Genomic DNA, 14,482 nt, shown 5'->3' with positions numbered 1-14,482 from the left:
GATTTGATGGGATTTCCTACCAGAAATCCCATTAAAAGAATTTACGTTCAAAATGAGAGTGATTATGTACATTGTAGTTTGAGTAATAAGTTAACAATTTCCTTTGACATAAGAAAAAACAAGTATAAGATATGTGGACAAGTATTTACGATAATATCTTAATATTCAATGAGACATATATGGATAAAGTTAAGAGTTGGGTAGCAGATACATGTATCAAAAAATTAGAGTGACTATAGGAAATCAATGTCATAGGCTAAACCATATTCAATTCCGAGTTTTGTATTGCAAAAAGTTTTCTATTTTATTAATTTTTTTTAATTGTAAATAGAAGTCTTGTTGCATAAATATGTTTCTATGTCATGGGAGTGATAAGAAACTTGAAAATAATGTTTGCATGTAATGAGAGTAATAAGAAATTTGAAAAGAAACTATTTTGAAGACATGAGCAATTTAGTGCAGTATAGTTACAATACCATGGTGATATGTAAGCACAAAGCAACTAATCTAGAAAAAAAATATTAGTGCGTCATATCCTAACGGGTGTTTAAGAAAATGTGGAAATATTCAGTGATATATAGACATTAATAAAGTTAAGAATTGAGCAGCCTATACATCCATTTAAAAAATGAAAGAGATAACTGCCTACAATATATATCTCCCACATCACCGGCAAGGTCCTAAGGCCCTTGCACTACACCATCCTTCTATGTTGTGCTACTACCCCAGTCACTATTCCCCTCCACTAACTCGCCTACTTGAACACCTACGCATCTCAATCCAACAAGAACTTTTTATGAAGAATAAGGCCCCTCATCTCAATACGGAGGGAGAGCGAGACATTGCAACAATGGGAAGGCGATAGGGAATCAATCCCACATGTCAATATGCATTCAACTGAGAGTTTTTTTTTTGAAAAAAACATTAACTTTCAAAATTACTTGGGAAATACAAGTGATGTTCAAGAAATATATATATAAACCCCGAAATACTGATCTGAATGTTTGGCAAACTTATTAATGCTATGCAAGCTCCCTCATCAGTATTAAAAATATGTGTTTAGGATTGTCTCATATTAACCAAAATGTGAGGAATTATGTGTCAAGTATTGAGTGTCTTTTATGAACAATTTATGAGGTTAATTAATTGTTTAAAACACATACACAACAAGTAAAATTGCAGAGAAATAAAACATAGAAAAATCATAACACAAATCTAATAAAGGAGCTCACTCTGCCTGAGCTACATTTCCTTTGGATTAATAGTCAATTATCTGATTACATGCACCTGCAGTGCTCCAATGGATTTTCAACCTACTCCATTGGATTCATAAGACACAAAAACTAAAAAAAATCAGTATCCAAACTCTGCAATTGGACTTCAGCTGATCTAGGCTCGACCTCCTCTCCTGGTGGCCATAAGCTTCCTTAAACTTCAATGTAGCAAAATCACATACAGAAGTGCATTTTTTCATCTCAAACCTATTCCATTGTGTTTAGAGCATCCAAATCATCTAGGAATGACTCTTTTTGAGCCAAAATTTCTTAAAATATGTCAAATTTATGGCCTCTTCAGTTTTCCCTAGGAAAACTCCACCAAATCTAGCGAAAACTCTAGTTACCCTGCCAAAATTGCACAATTCCAAATTTAGCAGGCCTGCCAAATTGCTGCCAACTTAAACCCACCATTAATTAAAGATAAGTACAGGTTAATTAATGCTAATTCCATTTAATGCGTGCAGTTAGTGTTAGCACCTGCCTTTGGTTAGGAAGTAAGGTCGCATGGGGGGCGGGGGGGGGAGTTGACCCTCTCTTGCCCAAAACTCCACGTGCTTAAACTTTAAATACATAATGCGCCCCATGTTTATTAAGAAATAAGGTGGCAGTATAGTGGTAAGTCGAGGGGCTTTTGCAGGCAAGGTCATGAGTTTGATTCCCCAGCCTGCCAAAAGAATTTTAACCGACCTTTGAGAGTGAATGTGGTAGCCTTTGGACTTGCCATGTGTCAGCCTCTCATTGGTCCACCTAAAATGCTCTAGACCAATCCAATGCCACACTTGTCATGACCCAATTGAGCCACCTGTGTGAATATTCTTTGGAATATTCTTTTTGTGGACTGGGTTGTACGAATGTATAGTGAGCATCCTAGTGAGTCTGTACCCAAAATTTGCCTATTTGACAAAACGAACAACAGGCTCTTTTTTTTCATACGAGCTCTGTTTAGAGTGGAACGAGTTGCGATGGGATCATATCGCCGAGACGAGTGCAATGATTTAGGTTTTGAGCGATTCTGAGCACTTTTATTTTTGAGAAAAAAAATTCCCCTAATCTAGATTCCAATCAAATGCAAAGCTTAAAATAAACTATGTTGAAAATGATAACAATTTAGTGCGTTATTGTTTCAATATGAGGCTTGAATTTCAAATAGATATGCAATCATAGGAAAAAAATAGCAAATTTATTTTAATATGAAAACAAGGTGTACCATATGCTAGGTGATGTTTGAAAAATATATATACATGTGAAATATAGAGCTTAAAAATAAACTATGTTGAAAACTATAGCAGTTTAGTGCGGTATAGTTTCAATACGAGGTTCACTTCCAAATAGATATGCAAAGATAGTAAATTGCTTTTAGCAAGAAATTAATGTGTACCATAACCGAAAAACTGCCGAGCACAATATGCTAATATTGAGCTAGAGATAAACATCAGTAAACTTAAGAGTTGAAGAGCAAAGATATCTATCAAGAAGTGAAAGTGATCAGAGGAACAACATGCATTCACGTCCGAGTTTTCATCTTAAAAAAAAATTCAATTCAAAAAATACACTGGAAAATAAAAGTCTTGCACATCATCAACATGTGGATCCTTACTCCAACCTAAGAGTCTATTGTAGCTGTTGCAACCACCACGATCCAGGTGGATGTTGGTGGCCACCCACCTATCCCACTTGGACCCCGACAATTGTCTCTTTCAGTTTCTAAGTTTCCTTATTTGTAGCACAATTTACTATTTTTGGCAGTTTTTTAGGTGTTAAACTTCTAGAGCCGTTTTCAGGCCCTAAACGATGTTTCTTGGGAAACCTGGGAGCAACATAGCATTCTAAACTCATGTTTCTCATCCCAAAGTTGTATTCCTTAGATAGATCTTTCTAATGAGGTATTGTGCGCATCAAACGGAGATCGTATGCCAAAGTTACGACCCTGGGAAGTTGATGTACCAATTTACCCAAAACGGGGTCCATAGTTTGGCACTTCATCTCCTAGGGTTAGGGTTTTGGATGATTAGGGTTTTTCATTGTTTCTCAACAATAAATAAGCCTCTGAGCTTCATTGTAAGACAATTAGGAGGCATGGAGTCGCTACATCTCTTCTTAGAGTTAAGCTACCATCGCCCTAGCTGGTTCATTTCCATTTCTATTTGTAAGCATATTTCAGTATTTTATATTAACGAAATAAAGTATTATTTCTACTGGATCTTTGTATTTATGGTTATTTATATATTTTATTGCATCTGTGTTTAAATCCAGATCAGTGGTATCTGAGCAGTCTGCTCTTTCTCTATTTTTCTTTGCATGTCCCCAACAAGGTCAGGATATAAGGAGTTAGGGCTTGAAGTAGTCGAACCTTTGCAAGATGAGCCTCGCAGATCCTGACGTCCTCCCATGGTAGATGAAAAGAAAGACGAGAGGGCACGAGATCCTATCAAAATCTTGCTCGAAGAAGCCCTCGAGCAATAAAGGAACACAATGATGGAAAACATTGCCCAGATCCTTCAACGGCTACCCAAGGGCGACACATCTGCTTCCAACAGCTACTCTGGAAATGCCACACCCCTTAAGGTACAAGTTAACTTTGAAATCCCCATATTCAAGGGTTAGATAGACATAGATGTCATAAATAAATGGTTAAATCTACTGGAAAGTTATTTTTCTGTTCATGATTTTTCCAGCCGGGAAAAGATCACTTTTGCACTTCTCAAAGCAACCCCCCACATCAAGGACTAGTGGGAAGCCTACTGCGAACAGAAGGATGAAAGTACGGGCTCATTATTTTCAGTCGCACCCACTTGGAATGCATTCCAGGATGTCATCAAGGAGAAGTACTACCTTATCAAGAGATATGAGGACAAATGCGTCAAGTGGACCACGCTGCCACATCGAAGGGACCAAGATGTGCCAGCGTTCAAAAATATTTTTCATACCCTTCGCACAAAGTTGGGTATTAAGGATTCATAGCTACATTTGGTACTCAAATACCGTGGCTGCCTGCACAGGTACATCTAGGACAGGATGGAGTTCCTGGACATCTCCTTGCTCGACACATCATACTGATATGCTGTCAAGATTGAGCAGAAGTTTAAACAAAAGAAGCGAGACTTTGGATCTACAAATCCGAAGAACAAAGGAAAAATCCAGGGCAGGGTGACCCAAGACAACCCATCAAATCCACAAGAAAAGAACAACACCATGAGGTCAAAGAAGGACATAGGAAAGTGGTGTGAGTTCCATAAGAGCCCCACCCATAACAAAAGTGAGTGTCAGACCAGGCAGTCGTTGGTGGCTGAGTTGAAGGCTTAAGAATCAGATGCATGTTCCGACCCTGAGTCAGAGCCTGACAAGGGGAATGACAAAGGGAGGCAAATCATTGATGCAGAGCCCAGCGCCACTCTTTCCACCACCAAGGTCCAGAAGAATGAGCCCGAAGATCCAGAGGAGGGGTAGCACCTTTTCCACTCACAAATATGGGTGAAGGGTTTGCCACTGCAATTCATCGTCGATAGTGGAAGCCAAAAGAACCTCATTTTAAGAAAGGTCATGAAGTGGCTAGGACTAACATCCATACCACACCTGCAACCATACATCATCAAGTAGCTTCACTAAGGAGGAGATCTCTGAGTCCGCCAGTAGTGCTGCCTTCCCTATAGTATCAAGTCCTTCAGACATGAGGTATTATGTGATGTTGCACCGATTGATGTTTGTAATCTATTATTAGGCCAACCATACTTGTGGAAGCGACATGCTGTGTATGAGTCAAGGCCTCACAGTGTTATTATTTCATTGTGTAATACATTATATAGGATACCGGAGGTAGCCCCACCTACCACCACTTCTTTGATCTCTACTAAGAAAGGCAGTAAGATCATCTCCCAGACTAGGAAATTTATTTTCTATGTGGTTCGGTCTCAAAGTAAAGGGAAGATCATAGCCACATCCATGGCCCTTGGGAAGGGTTCCTCCACGCAGGAGAAGCAGGTGGATACGGTCATGAAAGAAGACTAGGACATCTTCTCCTCACCCACAGGGGTTCTGTTGCACTGTCAGGTCAAGCATTCATCTGATCCGACTTCCAGATCACCTCTACCCAACAGGCCAATTTATCGCCACTCCATTTTAGAAATTACAAAGTACAAGCAGCGACATGATCAGCATCAGGTACCACACAAGTTTCAAGTTGGCAACAAAGTCTGGTTGCATCTGCTGAAAGAATGCCTTACAAGAGACCATCAAAAGCTTAGAACACTCTGATATCGTCCTTACACCATTACCAAGGTTGTGGGAAACAATGCTTTGGAGCACAACATTCCCCCATTCCTTTTCTTGCACCTAGTGGTCAATCTGGACCACCCTCGGCCATGCTTCCCACCATTACTGGACACATCAGAGGTTGCAGAACAGCTCACCAGGGACCAAGTTCAACAGAAGTTTCCTCATCCCATGGAGGAACTCAACGTAATGGGGACCATTGCTTCCTAAGGGGGTAGGAATGATCCAAGTTGATGTTGGTGCCAACCCACCTATCCCTCTTGGACCCCCACAACTATCTCTTTCAGTTTTTCACTTTCCTTATTTGTAGCACAATTTACTATTTTGGTAGTTTTTTGGGTCCTAAACTTCGAGAGTCATTTTGAGGCCCTAAATGATGTCTTTTTGGGAAAACTAGGAGCAACATGGATCCATGGACCGATGTTTCTCATACCAAAGTTGTAGCCCTTGGATAGATCTTTCTAATGGGGTATTGTGCGGGTCAAACAGAGATTGTATGCCAAAGTTACGACCTGGGGAAGTTGATGTACCAATTTACCTAAAACGGGGTCCATAGTTTGGTGCTTCATCTCCTAGGGTTAGGGTTTTGGATGTTTATGGTTTTTCATTATTTCTCAACAGTAAATACGCCTCCGAGCCTCATTGTAAGAAATTTCATAGGCATGTAGCCGCCACATCTCTTCTTAGAGATAATCTACCATCTCCATAGTTGGTTTATTTCCATTTCTATTTGTAAGCATATTTATGTATTTTACATTAATGAAATGAAGTATTATTTCTGTTGCATCTCTATATTTATGGTCATTTCTATAATTTATTGTGTTCCTATTTAAATCTGGATCACACTGTCCAAAATTTTGCCCATGCTTCATTTTGGAGCCTCCCTTATCAACCACAACAACTCATCTCGCACTAATCCAAGTACTTGTGCTTCAACTGGGCTTTATTTTTTTCATCTTCGCTTGTTTTTGCTTACTTAGCTCCTTTTCCAACCCACAAGTTGATCTATTGACTTGGTCTTTCGATAGTTCCATGCTTGCCTGAGATAATTATGCAATTCTTGAGGGAAACTGGGCTTGATCTTGGGAATTGCACAATCATAAGTTCTAGTGGGCTTTGAGCCCAGGAAATGAGCAGTACTAGATGGCAACAAGCCTTGAGATGGGAAATTTTGCAGAATATGCGACGGAACCTAGAGCCACTTAGCCCATAAATTCCGCATAACTAACTATGCTCAGAAATTGCGCAATGCATGAGCCAAAGAGTTTCCAAGTTCATCCTAGAATTGTGCAATCTGTCTAGGCAATGCATGGTAGTTTTTCCCGAAAACACAAAAAGAGAAAAGGCAAAAATCATCCCTAAAAAATAAGGATCTAGTTTTAGCATCGTGGAGGAGGAACTTGAGTTATTTTAGAAATTGTTCTGAAGTGTTGCCTTTTCTTTGATTTTTGGTATGCGTTTCATAAACCCTAATTTGACCAAAACATTTTAATCAACGTTGTTAGAGCTCATTTTCAAATTCAATCTTGGAGCTCTAGCATTCTGAGGAGATAAAGGAACCTTCGGTGTGATCGTCATCGCTTTTCTGGGTGATTTTTTCTATTCTAGTTCATTGTTGCTTGTTTTGTTACTTTTTTCTTTTTAGCTTGTGAGAGTGTTGTTTAACTTGTTTCTTTGAATGAATGTTGGATTTTTAACTTGGTTTAGCTCTTAGAAGTGTTTTTTCCAATTTTACATTGACTTTCCCAAGTGTCACATGTGTTACCCTATTTTTGCACTAACGGTTGTCGTTGCGGCGACCATCTCGACATGCTTTGTTTTCTTTCATCTTGATTGATTCCTACGCTTGTTTCTCTTGCTTTCATCATCACTTAATTAGATCCACACTTATCATCACACCATCCTTCATATCTTCTCGATTTCACACTCCCCGTGGGCAGATCTTGGCCCCCCTTACCTAGATCTCACTTTTCACTAAACGCACTGCGCAATCTAAGAGCTCGAGGACACTACCTTAGCTTTTGTAATTGCACAAAGGTTGTCTTGGCTTGGCTCCAATTGCGCACTTTGCAGTGCTAGGAGACAACCTCCCAGCCTGGCCACTGATACTGCGCAATGCTCCTAGCCTTGGTCAAAGACCAAACTACGCATTGGGTAGTTGCAGTCAGCAAGCCACCTCATTGAGTGTTGGGACTACGCAATGCATAGTTCCAGCAGGTAGCCAGTGACCTCTATGAACCAGAATTACACAATCTATCCCATCATGAGCCTGGTTTTTTTCTTCATCTTGTCTTGATTCAAGTTGCTTTGGTTTTAAAGCTGACAGTTTCTTGCCCTAAGTGTCCTCTTTCTCCCACGGGTATAGCAGTTGTTGAGCATCTCTCTAGGAGTTATAGTTAAAATGGCATCCAAGAGAGCTGCATCAAAGGAAACCACCAAGAGTAGTATTGGGGAAGCAGTTGAGAAGATATTAGTTAATCTACTAGTTTATGAAAACACTCAGTTGTTCATTAAGAAGCATATCAGATTAACATGGTAGAAAACCAAGGCTACTTTTGGGGAGGACTTTAAGGAATACTTAAAGAACTGATAGGTTTACCTTAGCATCCACTGGTCAGGCTTATCCATGGTTCCATGCAGGTACCCCGTCTTCCCAGGTGCAAAAATTATTAGCTGGATTGTCTCACACAAAGATGAACAGACTATGAGATTGAGCATTGCCAGTGGAATAGATATTCCCACCTATAGGGCAGATAACTTTCACTAGATGTATCATTTACCTTATCCATTGAAACACATGGATTCATTTTTCTATGCCACCCATAGCTTTGTGAACACTAGAGACATTTCCAAGCACGTGGTAAAAGAGTCATCAATGTTTAGACAAATAACAAATCATGTTTACAAGACAAAATCTCTCAAGAAGTCTTATCAATTCTTGATAATATTTTCCTGTAGGCTATATGGCTAAGAGAACACATAAACCTTTCCTAAAGGTTGGGTAGTCGTGCCGGACCAGTTGGTGAATGATGGAAATCCATTCAACTAGTTAGACTTGTTGATTCTTTAGTTGAAGATCCATGTGACTAATGCTTAGAATCCACCTAAGAATGAGCAAGAAAGATTCTACATGTTTGCATACTTACCTGATGCAATATGTGCCTAGCATCAGTTCCCTGGCAATAGATGGACATGGAAACCAAAGGACACTGTCATCAATGGTTATTGAAAGTTCCTTTCCAACTGTAGCTATCGAGGAGTGATAGAAAATCTAACTGATCATTTTATCGTCCTGTTTTACAAGCTTATCTTTGAGTAGGATCCCCCTTGCAAGTCCCAAGAAGCAATGCAGGTGATAGTTAACATCCAAGATTGGTATGCCTCACGAGGTGGAACCTTCATTAAAGTGTATGGCAGAGAAAAGCCTACACATATTCTACCAAGGTATGCCACAAACAAGTTGATCATGGAAGAGGTCTCATATCACCTCTCCACAGGGTTGTCATTAGGACTACATAGGAAGAAGAAAGAGTCATGGCCTGCTCTTCCTTTGAAAATCAAATTTTATGATATTAAGAGCTTGAAAGATGCATATTCTGAAGCTAAGGAGATAGTGGGATTTGAGTTCAAAACCAAATACTTTAATGTTATGAGCCCCATAGTATTTACAAGGACCACTATGAAAGAGTGTACTTTCCATGGATCCACGGGAAATTTCATTGGGTGGAGGAGGAGCCTTGAAGGTATTGTTATAATGCTTCCAGACTCAATGAACCAGTTAGTATATCAACAACTTGGAAAGTTGCTATTTAGACAACAACACAGGAAGAAATAACAACAACAAAAATGGCTAGCAATCCAATGTAGGACAAGGGAAAGTGGAAGATTTTTGAGAATCCAAAGGTAGAGCAAAGTTGTAAGAAGAAGGTAGATCCTATCATGGAAAAAACATATTTGGCAGTAGAAGCAAAGAGGGAGTAGCAGATAAAGAGAGAAGAGTGAAGGAAGAGAGAAAATATGAGGCTGCAGGAAGTAGAACTAAAGTTGCAGGAGACGAAGAAGAAGTTGAAGGAAGAAAAGGAGTAGAGGAGGAGAGAAAGAGAAGAGAAGAAGAAACGGGAAGAAGAATAAAGGAAAGGGTCAATGACAAAGCATTTATCCCCCATATAGTTTGAAGAGTCAGAACAACCAACAATTGAGTAAGAGGTTGAAGAGATGCAGAATCAAGTGCTTGCTCAGTAATTTGAGCAACTGATCCAAGTGACAAACATGGATTTGGAGCATGAGACACATAATGAAGATACTGACCTTATGCCCAAAGCACCAGAGGTCATCTCTTAGTCTCCATCACCTATAGTGTAAGAACTAGCCCCGAGCGAGCAAGGAGATTTTTTTCTCCTTGATGATGATCTTGTCATGGATGTGTACAATCTATCATTTGACGAGTTACAAAACAAGATTGTACATGTGTGGATGAAGAGATTTACAGATGATCACACATCACCTGCATTCATCAAGGAAAGGGTTATAGTGCTAGACATCAGGAAGCATCTAACTTCCCATGCCGATGCCATCTTGGCCTATGCCGTAGAAACAAGCTTAAATGTTAAGTTCATGTTGGATGAGAATGAACAACTGGCAAAGAACTTGTTAGATGCTAGGAAAGAGGTAGAACAACTTCAAGAGAAGAGTTTAGTTTCTATAATGGGAGAGATGAGGAAAGTGATACTTGATGAAGTATGACCACTTGAGAGTACCATGCGGAAGCTTTATGATAGTGTGTCACCGTGAATAAAGCATTTTTCCATGTGCAAGGCTTACAAAAATGAAGTAAATATTTTGTCGAAAATATCAAGAGCATACATGATGCCATCACCCATGTACAAGAGTGGACAATGTGGTAGAAAGGGGCTCTGTTTCACTTAACAAAGAATATGAATTCATAGGCATAGTTTGATAAAGAAAAGGTCTAGATTTTGATCCAGAGCTAGGGCATCTAACCCCATTCATCAGAAACATACATGCCTCATATGCATGGTTGTACGAAATTTTGGATTTCATGGTGAGAAAAAATAAGATCCCACCAAATGGTTCCCTCCCCGAGGCTATACCCAAGCACAAAGTTCGGCTAGAGATCGATGAGTACATGGAGCAACTAAGGTTAGAGGCCACTAGGGAAGACTTGGAGTTGAGCACACATAACATGCAAAAGTACATTGGTGGTCCTGTCATAGTCAACACCATGCTACACTTGCTTCAAAACGAGTTGGATACAGACTCCAAAACCATATACTTGGATGCAATGGAGGCAAGAGTCTGCTATCAGAAGGACACCATCAAGTATTTTGGGGACATCATCACATAGTACCAAGGTTTGAATATATGTGACCGAGAAGCACCAAGTGGAGGTTTCCGATTCGGTCTTTCCCAAAACTTTGGAATCATAGTGTTTTGTCTTGCATATTTTTTCTTACATGGGTACCTGTGGAAATTCTAATATTATTTGTAAATATGTTGTAAGTGAAATTCCAAGTGTCGTTAGTGGAATGTGAAAGGTCATCATGTTATGTAATTAGTTACTTGTAAGGAAGTTCAATAGTCATGAGGCTAGTCAACTAGTCATAAAGGGGAATGTCAAGGGTCACCCCACTCTTTGTTATAAATAGAACTTCATAACTCATAGAATGAGTCTTTGGGAGCCATGTTTTTGGCTAGGCCTAGGTTTATAAAAGGTTTGGGAGTTTTTTGATGACCCTTGGCTTCTCCACAACGTAGAGCGAGTATACTTCTTTGGAAGAGCAGGTGTTCTTGAATGTAATGTTACACTATTGGGGCTAGTGGTCGTCAATGGTGTATGTATGGATGAAACTTTCACTTATAATTATAATATCATATCCATCACGCTTTCATGCATATGATGTTATTGTAGTTGGACTATTCTGATTTCTTTAAAAATATATGCTATTTAACTTATGCATTTTCTTATGAAGTACTTTGTATGAAATTATACAAATCTTGTTGAATGTGTGTTGTTGGATTAACTCGTCACTTTAATTTGTGGATTATTATGCATTTTAGCTTGTGATGTCATTCCACTCGTGTGTTCCTTTCAACCTGCGTACTAGTATAGAATTATAAGTGGCACACTTCCTTTTCCCCTCCATGTTTTATAACCTTCATGCATCGCACTTGATTCTCCACAGTCTCACACATGTTTTCTCACCAGAAGTTATCTTACTTACCTCTGCGCGCTACTACGGGCAAGGCATTACACTACCACCTACTGTTGGGACTCTTACTCCGAACGATTTAAGGTCTAGTTGGGACTTCATATTGGCAGATTAGGAGATCCTATGAATGTTGGCGTGTCCAACATCATCAACATTTCTGGCACTAGAAGGAGGGCCAGATGAAAAGCTGAGCCCTTGAAGTCTATTTTGAATTTTTGCACATATTTCATGACTTCTGTTGAAATCATAACCTCAACATGTTTCTATCACGCTATTGATTTTGAAGCGTCAGTGAGAATTATATATCAATTGTCCAGATATAATTTCAATGGCGAAAATGGAACACCCTTGTTTAGGCACACAGTTGCTTTTGTTGGCTTCTATGGCAAGCATGATGTCCCCTCGGATGACATTCCTTATGGGTTGTTGTCTTTAAAGTTCGAAGGGCACATAAAGAAATGGTGTCACACATTGCCTATAACCTCCATACACCCTTTTGATCACATGTTCATAGAAGTATACGACGCTTTCATTGTTTATGACTGTAACACAATTAATCAAAAAATTTAAAATTGCGAAAATCATCTAACAAATCTGTTCAAGATTTTCACGATCATTTTCTTCACTACTTTTATGAATTTCATGAAGATAAAGTTGACTAGGAATTTTTGGAGGAAATATTTCAATATCTTGTTCACATTTATGAGAATCCACTTGAATTAGAATCTTTTGAACCTCTCCCAACATACCTCAGTGTTAGAGCTTCTAAATATGAGATGAACAAGGTTGTTGTCCCAAGTGGCCTTTCATCCCCTTCTCATCAAACAGCTCTAGCTCTTCAGGTCGAGGTGCGAGAAGTTGAGAATCCACCTATTGATCTATCACCATCTCACCCCACCTGCTTAGGATTTTTTCATAGATTTGGATTGTAACCCCGATGTTTGTTATGTGGTCTTATCTACTCAACGTCCACTCTTTGGTCATTTGATCTTCAGGATTTTGGTGTGTTGTGTTCATTCGTCTCACATCTCACATGTGATGTTAACAAGGATCAAGTACTGGACGAAGTTGGTGTTGAAAAACCAACCTGCACTATCATTTTTATGAGTATGTGTGGGAATCTGAAGAAAAATTACGGTGAAGGATGACCTCCTTTTGTCTACACCTCCTCAGCTTTATCCTAAAATCTTCAATGACTCTGATATTTCTATTCGATCTTGTGAAAAATCATTTCTAGATGTTTCTATTTCCGATCATTCACAGAACATGTGGGATACCAGTTTCTCATTTGGTTGCAGAGAGGACCAATCTATCTTCTCTGATCCACCCAATCTTTCATCTTACATTTCCAGAATCATAGAGGGTGAAATTTCTCTTTTTTCATTATCCCCTCTTTATGATTCATTAGATCATGAGGATGTCATTGTCCATCATCTTGAGTTTTATTATTGTGGCTTTCATGATCTTTTCATTCATTCATCTGATCACTACTCTGATTTTTCTACCGTTGACATTTCTAAGCCACCAGTCTTTGATGATCCATCTTTTTAACTAGAAAATACTCAAGTTGTTGAGGCACTTCATCTCGAGCTCATGGTTATGTCAGGTTCCCATATTCTTGAGGTTAGTTCCACTTCTTAGAATAATTCTATTGAGTATTTCCCGGATCCTCATCTCTTTGTTGTTTACACTGAAAATCAATCTATTTCACAATTTTCACATCCTCCACTAGAATCACACAATCCTATTTCTCGTGCATTGCAGGAGTCATACACAACAAACACTGTTGCAAAATGGAAGTTTTCTTCTTTATATATGTTTTACCATTTTTCAAGTTCAAAGGTGTGTACATGCTTGTCTTCCACTTGAAATGTGATAGGACACCATGATACATCCGTAGGATTCCTTTCATGTGATTTTAATTTTTTCTTTTGTTGTGGACGCATTCAAGCTTCAAATGAATTGGTCTGCATTATGTTATCATTCTTCTCTATTGGTTTGCTTGCATATCTTTCTTGTCAATCATGCTTTCACCTCCATGGGCTAACAAATTCACCAGTGGCTGCATTGGAAGTATCACTTCATGTGACTTGTCCTATGCTCTGCTTAGGTTAGGATTAGGAGTAGTGTTTTATTTTCTTTCTAATTTATTGGTTTGCTTACTTTGTTTTTATTTCTTTTTCTTCTTTCCTTGGATTGTTTTCTTTTTCACCCCTAGGTTAGTTTCCACATGAAACCATGTTTTTATTTTTAGACAAGTAGAGTGAAATCTAGAGGAACTTATACAACTATCAACACCTGGTTATTGTCTATTCAACCCCTTTATGTGTGATTATTGCATATCTTATAGTCGATGATAAACTGAAGGAAAATGTGTTCCTTTTAGAGAGAGTCATGGTGAAATCACGATGCCTACACTCTTAGCACTACCTACTCTAATCGGTTTTTCTATATTTGATTAACCCTTATAAAATTAGTAACCCTATTTTTGCACTAACAGTCGTCGTTGCGATGACCATCTCCACATGATTCGTTTTTTCTCTGTTTGATTGATTCTTGCACTTATTTCTCTTGCATGCATCATCACTTAAACAGATCTACACTCAACATCACACCATCCTTTAGATGTTCTCAATTTCACACTCCCCTTAGGCAGGTTTGGGCCCCCTTTTCCCGGATCTCACTTTTCACTGCACACACTGCACA

The sequence above is a fragment of the Pinus tabuliformis genome, chromosome 5_1 (assembly GCF_031772625.1).
Source record: "Pinus tabuliformis cultivar Carrire ecotype Pingquan chromosome 5_1, CPIR1, whole genome shotgun sequence".
Lineage (NCBI taxonomy): Eukaryota > Viridiplantae > Streptophyta > Pinopsida > Pinales > Pinaceae > Pinus > Pinus tabuliformis.
This window is presented reverse-complemented; position numbering follows the sequence as displayed.